The sequence below is a fragment of the Phoenix dactylifera genome, unplaced genomic scaffold (genome assembly GCF_009389715.1).
Source record: "Phoenix dactylifera cultivar Barhee BC4 unplaced genomic scaffold, palm_55x_up_171113_PBpolish2nd_filt_p 001294F, whole genome shotgun sequence".
Lineage (NCBI taxonomy): Eukaryota > Viridiplantae > Streptophyta > Magnoliopsida > Arecales > Arecaceae > Phoenix > Phoenix dactylifera.
In genome coordinates, this window is record NW_024068626.1 from 94,072 (window position 1) to 101,145 (window position 7,074).

General features: G+C 38.5%; 1 non-coding gene across 1 annotated transcript; it reads right to left on the reverse strand.

Annotated features, from left to right (window-relative positions):
• Positions 1-1,672: 1,672 nt before the first annotated feature.
• Positions 1,673-1,778, reverse strand: LOC120108362. The gene has a single exon (XR_005509736.1). It is a non-coding gene; the product is annotated as a small nucleolar RNA R71 (small nucleolar RNA).
• Between the last annotated feature and the right edge of the window lie 5,296 nt (positions 1,779-7,074).

A 7,074-nucleotide genomic window follows, 5' to 3' on the forward strand; every position in this document is an offset into this window, starting at 1 on the left:
AGGCTTGTAGCCAATATTGCATGCCCCTCCAAAAGATAAAAAAATAAAGAACACAAACCCTGATGCAATGCTATGTGGTGGACTCCAAACCCTAGATCCATTTATTCTGATAAATTCTAATTCGCACTCATAGTTTAATTTAGTTAAATTAAGTTAGCAAATTCTTCTTCGTGATTTATTTTTAAAAGAAAAATAACTTGTCTCCAATCCCTGTGGACCGACACCCGTAATCACTATCCTATAGGATACGTGCTATTGCGTGGTTTATTTTCGAAATTGAAAGAACCGATCAATTTTTGGCGCCGTTGCCGGAGATTGCTAGCATAGTTATTTTTCCTATCATTAAAAAAAAATTAAAAAAAAATTAATTAAAAAAAAACTTTCAAAATATATATATATATCTAAAATAAAATAAAAATTATTTTCGATTGTTGTTACTTTTCTTATCTCTTTTTTCTTTCTTACTAATTTTTAATTTTTCTTTTTGTATTATTTGATCAAGAATCGAGAAAAAAAAATCTAGGATGATCAAAAGGAGAACTGCTGGAAAGAGAATGCTATAGAAGTTTGCCAAAAATATATATATATATATTCGCTGGAAAATTTTCTTTGGTAACCTCTAAACCTTTCTTATTTAAATTAATTATTAGCTTGAAATTTTGTGGTGATTGTTTGATTTTAATTTCAGCAAAAGTGTGAATGCATGCTTGATACACATACACAAATTAATCCGCACATAGTAAGGGCAATCACCCCAACAAGATAAGAGCCGGATTTCATCACCGGACTCTTGCCCAACTTAGGTGAACTCAATCTCACATAGTGTCACTTTAATTAAAATCAATTAGACATTGGCCCCTAGGGACATTCGAGCTCAATAGGACGAAGATCACCGAAAGTTGCACCAATTTCGCTCTGTGGCTTAGTTGATGTCTAGGCAAGCTTTGTCCCTATAAGGGAGACAGTTCATCTGTTCGAGGCAAGTGGGTTTTAAGTGGGACCTTTGCGAACGCATCGTGACCCCTCCACTTACCTGGGAGCTTACCTGGTCAACTCGGTTCATTAGACCGGATTGGAGGCTTAGGTGCCCTCTTCAAACCAGTTAGGAGCTGTCTAGTGATTTTAGGATTGATATGCTTTTCTCTTTTATTGCATGCTTGATTGATCAAGTACTAGTGTATGCAAGGTAGTCGTTCTAGAGTACGAAACCTATTACCTTTTGACCCTGAAATAGAACGAACCCTTAGGAACATTCGAGCTAAGATCAAAACATTAGGATCATCCCCACCTCTTAAGATGGCTGAAGAACAACCCAAACTCCTGAGGGAGTACTTTACTCCCACTATTTATACTTCCCCATCTTGCATTCGATTACCTGAGGTAGCAGCTGTACAATATGAAATAAAGTCTAGTGTGATCCAAATGCTCCCATCTTTTTATGGGCTCACCAACGAAGACCCATACAAACATTTAGATGAATTTCTTGAGATTTGCACCACTGTCAAGATTCAGAACTTCACTGATGATGCCCTGAAACTTAGGTTATTCCCCTTCTCCCTTAAAGATAGAGCCAAACAATGGCTGAATTCTTTAGAAGCTAACTCGATTCGTTCTTGGGATCAAATGCAACAAAAATTCCTTAAAAAATACTTTCCCATAGGAAGAACGAACCAGTTTAGACGTGTCATTACAAGCTTCTCCCAAACTGAGGGAGAAGAATTTTATGAAACTTGGGAGAGATTTAGGGACCTAATCCGTAAATGCCCTCATCATCAAATACCTAAGTGGCAACTAGTGCAATGTTTTTATGACGGATTGACAGAACGAAACCGTCAGATGATCGATGCTGCATGCGGGGGTACTTTTATGCTTCAAAATGAGCATGAAGCATGGCAATTATTTGAAAATCTTAATGAAAACTCCCTCCACCATGCTTCATGTTCTCGTCAAGCACCCCCGAGTTTTCAAAGAAAAGGGACCATTTGTGAAATAAGTCATTCTATGGACCTGTCTAGCAAGGTAGATGCATTGTCCCATAAGATTGACCAACTGATGATAGGTGGGCATTACATGAACTCTTCCCAAGTACAAGTGTGTACTATTTGTTCTAGCCCATCCCACCCTATTCATGAGTGCCCCTCAGCACCCCAATTCCCCAAACTGGTGCAATAACACATCAATGCTGCTCAAACACAGCCCAGACTGGGTAATGACCAATTTTCCAATACATATAACCCGGGATAGCGAAATCATCCAAACTTTTCTTGGAAGCAGCAAGCTTCGAACACAGCCCAACCCTATTTCCAAAATTTTCAAAATCCTCAGAATTTTCAAACCCAACAAAATATTCATCCCTACCGTCCCTCGACTCAATTTCAACACACTTCTCCTCCACCCCAAAGAAACACAGCCTTTGAGGAGAAAGTGTTGAACGCCCTTCAAGGTTTGGAAACCATTACACAATTGGTGCACTCTCACACGCAATCAATCGCCAAGCTAGAATCCCAGATGGGGCAACTAGTTAATGCACTGAACAAGCGAGAGGAAGGAAAGCTTCCAAGCCAACCACTAAGTAATCCTAGGGGACAATACATGGCTCAAGAAAATCAATTAAATGCAATTCATCATGAACAAGCCAATGCTTTGACTACCCTAAGGAGTGGACGTATAATAGATAATAAGGTTGGGGAGGGTAACAATAAGGAAGGTGAAGAAGAGGAGAGGAATGTATCACATGAAAACCCAAAACCTTCTTCAGCTAGTCCACCATCTGCCACAACCCACATTCCAAAGGCTCCATTCCCTGAAGCACTTAATGCACCCTCTCCCTTTGGCAAGAAGGAAACTTCACTAGAGGAGATGATGGAGGTTTTCAAACAAGTGAAGATCAACCTTCCACTTCTTGATGCTATTAGACAAGTTTCCTTCTATGCCAAATTTCTTAAAGACCTGTGCGCCCAAAAGCGAAAATTTAGGACACATGTGCCTAGAAAGGTCTTCCTAACTGAGCAAGTGAGTTCTATTCTCCAATACAACACCCCTCCAAAATTCAAAGATCCTGGTGCTCCCACCATCTCCTGTGTCTTAGAAAATAATTTTATTGATCGAGCACTCTTAGATCTAGGGGCAAGTGTCAACCTTTTACCTTACTCAGTTTATGAGAAACTTGGGTTAGGAGAATTAAAACCAACCTCGGTATCCCTTCAATTGGCTGATCGATCTGTAAAAACACCACGTGGGATAATTGAAGATGTTCTTGTCAAGGTAGACAAATTCTATTTTCCAGTAGATTTCATTGTCCTTGATATGGAACATGAACCTAATCCTAAGAAACAAATCTCCGTGATCCTTGGGCGGCCCTTTTTAGCAACAGCCAATGCATGCATCAATTGTAGAACAGGGGTAATGAACATATCATTTGGGAACATGAAGGTAAAATTAATTGTGTTCAATGCGGACGACCAACCCACGGGAAAAGTTGAGTGTTTTATGATAGACAAAATAGATGAACTCATAAAAGGAGATGCAAAAACTACCTCACTGTGTCTGGCTGAAGACAATAAACTTAGCGCTTGTTGGGAGGCAACCCAATTCTCTTAGATTTCTTTAACATTGAGGACAATGTTAGGTTTAGGTTTGGGGGTATTTTTAAGTATTTTTTTCATTTTTTGTTTTGTTTGCATCTCTTGCATTCGTTTTCACTTCATAATGTCAGGTTTATCAAAAGAAATAAAAAAATAAAAAAATAAAAATATCTTTTAAAAAAAAATGTGTTCATTTTTATTTTTTATAAAATAATAATAATAATAAAAAAAATTTAAAAAAAAATTTTGTTTTTAAAAAAACCTCATGCGAGAATGCTAAACACACAAGGTATATAAAATCTAAAAAGCCCAATGACTAGTCGGAAGTAATACAAATTTAAGTTCTTTTCATTAAGTCTCTCTTAGGGAGTTGTAAGCTAATTAATACTTCGCAATTTCACTACACACTGGCCGACACTTCTAAGGTCTAGGCTCGACATTATATTGATAGTATAGTAGCAACCTTAGACCCTGATGAATCATACTTATCTAATCCAAAAAAAAAAAATCATCAATAATAATGGATTTAGTCAGGAACATCGAAAAGGGCTACCTATTGTCAAAGGTCAAGTGGGCTTGTGATGAGAACTCCGAGCATAAGTCCGTAGGGGAGTCTTGATGCCCGACACCTTATGCCAACTGGTGTGAGAGTTGTCGACTGATTGCTCGTTACACGGAGAAATCACCACAAGAGTAAAAGTGCACAATATATATATAAAAAGGAACAAAAAAAAAAAAAACTCTGAATTGACCTTGAAAAAGACAATAGTGTGAAAGCCGTCGTTGTAAAAATTCGAGTAAATTGGAATATTACAGATAAAGCCCGTGAGGTACTAAAGTAAATATCCACAACTCTCGAAATCTTACAGATAAAATGATTTTGAATCACTGAACAGGTCCTTTCGACCAATCCTTGGAAACTACTAGTCTTTGCAATATTTTGTTGATCCGAACCCTTAGCTTGTGTACGGTCCAGATTTCACCGAGCACTCCAGTATAAATAAGTCTTACAACTCCCTAACGGAAACTTAATGACTTCAACTTGAATTGCATCTTGACCTAGGATTTGGGCTGATTTAGTAAATAAAACCGTGTGTGCTTTGAAATTTTCATCATTTATGTATCTTAAATTAGATTTTAATAAAAAAAAGAAGAGAGTTTTTGAAATTCTTAGCTAGTATGCATTTGTAATTTGATTTTCACTTCATAGATCAATCGATCTAAAAAAATAAATAAATAAATAAATAATAAATAATAATAATAACAATAATAATAAATGATTTATTTTAAGATTGAAGTTTGTGGGTATCTTCACTGGAAATCCTCACGAGACTATAACTCGTCCACTAGGGTAACCTAGGGGTTCAAAGCCTTATTGCATATGGTAAATGCAATCGCGATGCCTGCGAAAGTGAGTTAGAGTTTTTTCTTCTTTTCTAATTTTATTTTGCTCGAGGACTAGCAAAATGTAGGTTTGGGGGTGTGATAAGTGCTAAATAATGTACAAATTTATCTATTTTACATAGCACTTATTATTATTGTTATGCACATATTTTAAATATTAACAGAAGAAAATGTGTTTCCCCTCTCATTTCATTTTAATAAATTATTAGAGGTAATTCAAGTTTGGTTTAATTTTCTATATTGATTTAGTCTAATGTGTGTGCAGGTCGAGTCACCCCATTCACAAACTAGTCCCAATCTGTTTCATGTGTTGTTGCCTAGATAGACAACCCAAGAGGGGGGGGGGGTGAATTGGGTTTTTAAATTAATTTGACTAATTAAAACTTTGTGGATGATTAATTAAAAACTATAGCAATTTATTTAATTAAAGCTAGTGCTGTGAGTAATGTGCGGGGAAGAAGATGAGAGACAATGCACTACAAACACAAAGTTTTATAGTAGTTCGGAGCTAACCCTTGCTCCTACGTCCACTCCCCAAGTCTCACTTGGGAATTTCACTATAACCCCCTTGGATTACAGTCGGTTGTTTTGCAAGCTCACAACCAAACTTGTTGTTTTACGAGCTCACAACGAACTCGGTCGGTTTTCCCAGGCTCACCGACTAGAACCAACCCCGATTGTTTTCCCGGGCTCACAATCAAACCCTTACACACGTTGGTTTTAACTTGGCTCACCAACCAACCTTAATCCCCTTGATTCAATCCCCCGATTGAATCAAGTAAATACAAGAGATAGAAGAAAACAGAAAATAGCTTCTCAAAAAGCAGATATAGAACGATATAAACAAAGAGGAGTTTAGAAGCCCTCAAACGCTTTTAAGCTGAAGTAGAGGAATGGCTTCTGGAACTCCGGTCTCCTCTTGAAAGAGTGGTCGACTTGAATGCAGGAGGAGGAAGCTTTGATTGTTGGGAAGAAGTTGTTGGAGCAGTAAATGCAGATCTTCCCTTTTTCGTTTAAGAGCACTTGGAGAGCTTGAAAACTTGAATGCTTGGAGTGGAATATGTGTTCTCTGCCTTGCTACAGTCTTCTGTGGCTATTTAAGCCAACCCCCACGGAAACTAGCCGTTACACTGCTTTTTCTGCCCGTTCTGCACACTCTGCGCAGCCTGACAATATGACCGTTGGTGGGTTGGAGTCGACTCGCGCGATCAGGAGTCGACTCGGCTGTAGCGGGAGTCGACTCAAGCTTTTTCGGAGTCGACTCGGTGTTGCCCAGAGATGGTCACCCAAGAGGGGGGTGAATTGGGTGTTTTAAAACTTTTTGGCTAATTTAAAAGTAAAACACACAAATATATGAACTAAAGCAAAGATAAAGGGATAAGAAGAGACAACCACAAACACACGGTTTTATAGTGGTTCGGAGCCTTCACCGCTCCTACATCCACTCCCCAAAGCGCCTTTGGGAATTTCCACTATAATCCAAGATTACAGTACGGTAGTTTTGCGAGTTCACTACCCAACTCGTTGTTTTACACCGGGCTCACAACAAACCCTAAAACCCCAATTTCTCTTAGGCTTGGGACGCCTTTCCCTTGTTCCAAATCCCTTGACTTGAACAAGCACTACAATCAAAGAGTTTACAAAAGAGAATAAAAGCTCTAAAAAGCAAATATATCAATTATGAACAATTTAACCCGGAAGAATCTTTTTGCCGTTGGAAGCGTGGGAGATGTTGATTCTTCCGATGTGGAGCGCGTAGGATCGAGTGTGAGCTTTGAATCCCGAGCGCACGAGAGTGGTTGAGCTTGAAATCGCTTGGGAAACTTAAAAGCAATTGATTTCCTTTCTTGAATGCACTCACTCCCTTGAGCTTTCCTTTCTAACTTCTCTCTTGAATGATCTTGCTTTTTGGTTGGTGAAGAGTTGTTGAGAACCACTTAAGAGGTCCCTTTTATAGCCCAAAAAGCAAATATAGCCGTTAGAAACAAAAAGAGAAGGATTTGAAATTCAAAACCAAACCTGAAAAGCTGTCAGTCGCGTCCCAGACGCTCCGGGGACGTCTCCGCTATAACGAGAGACGTCTCGC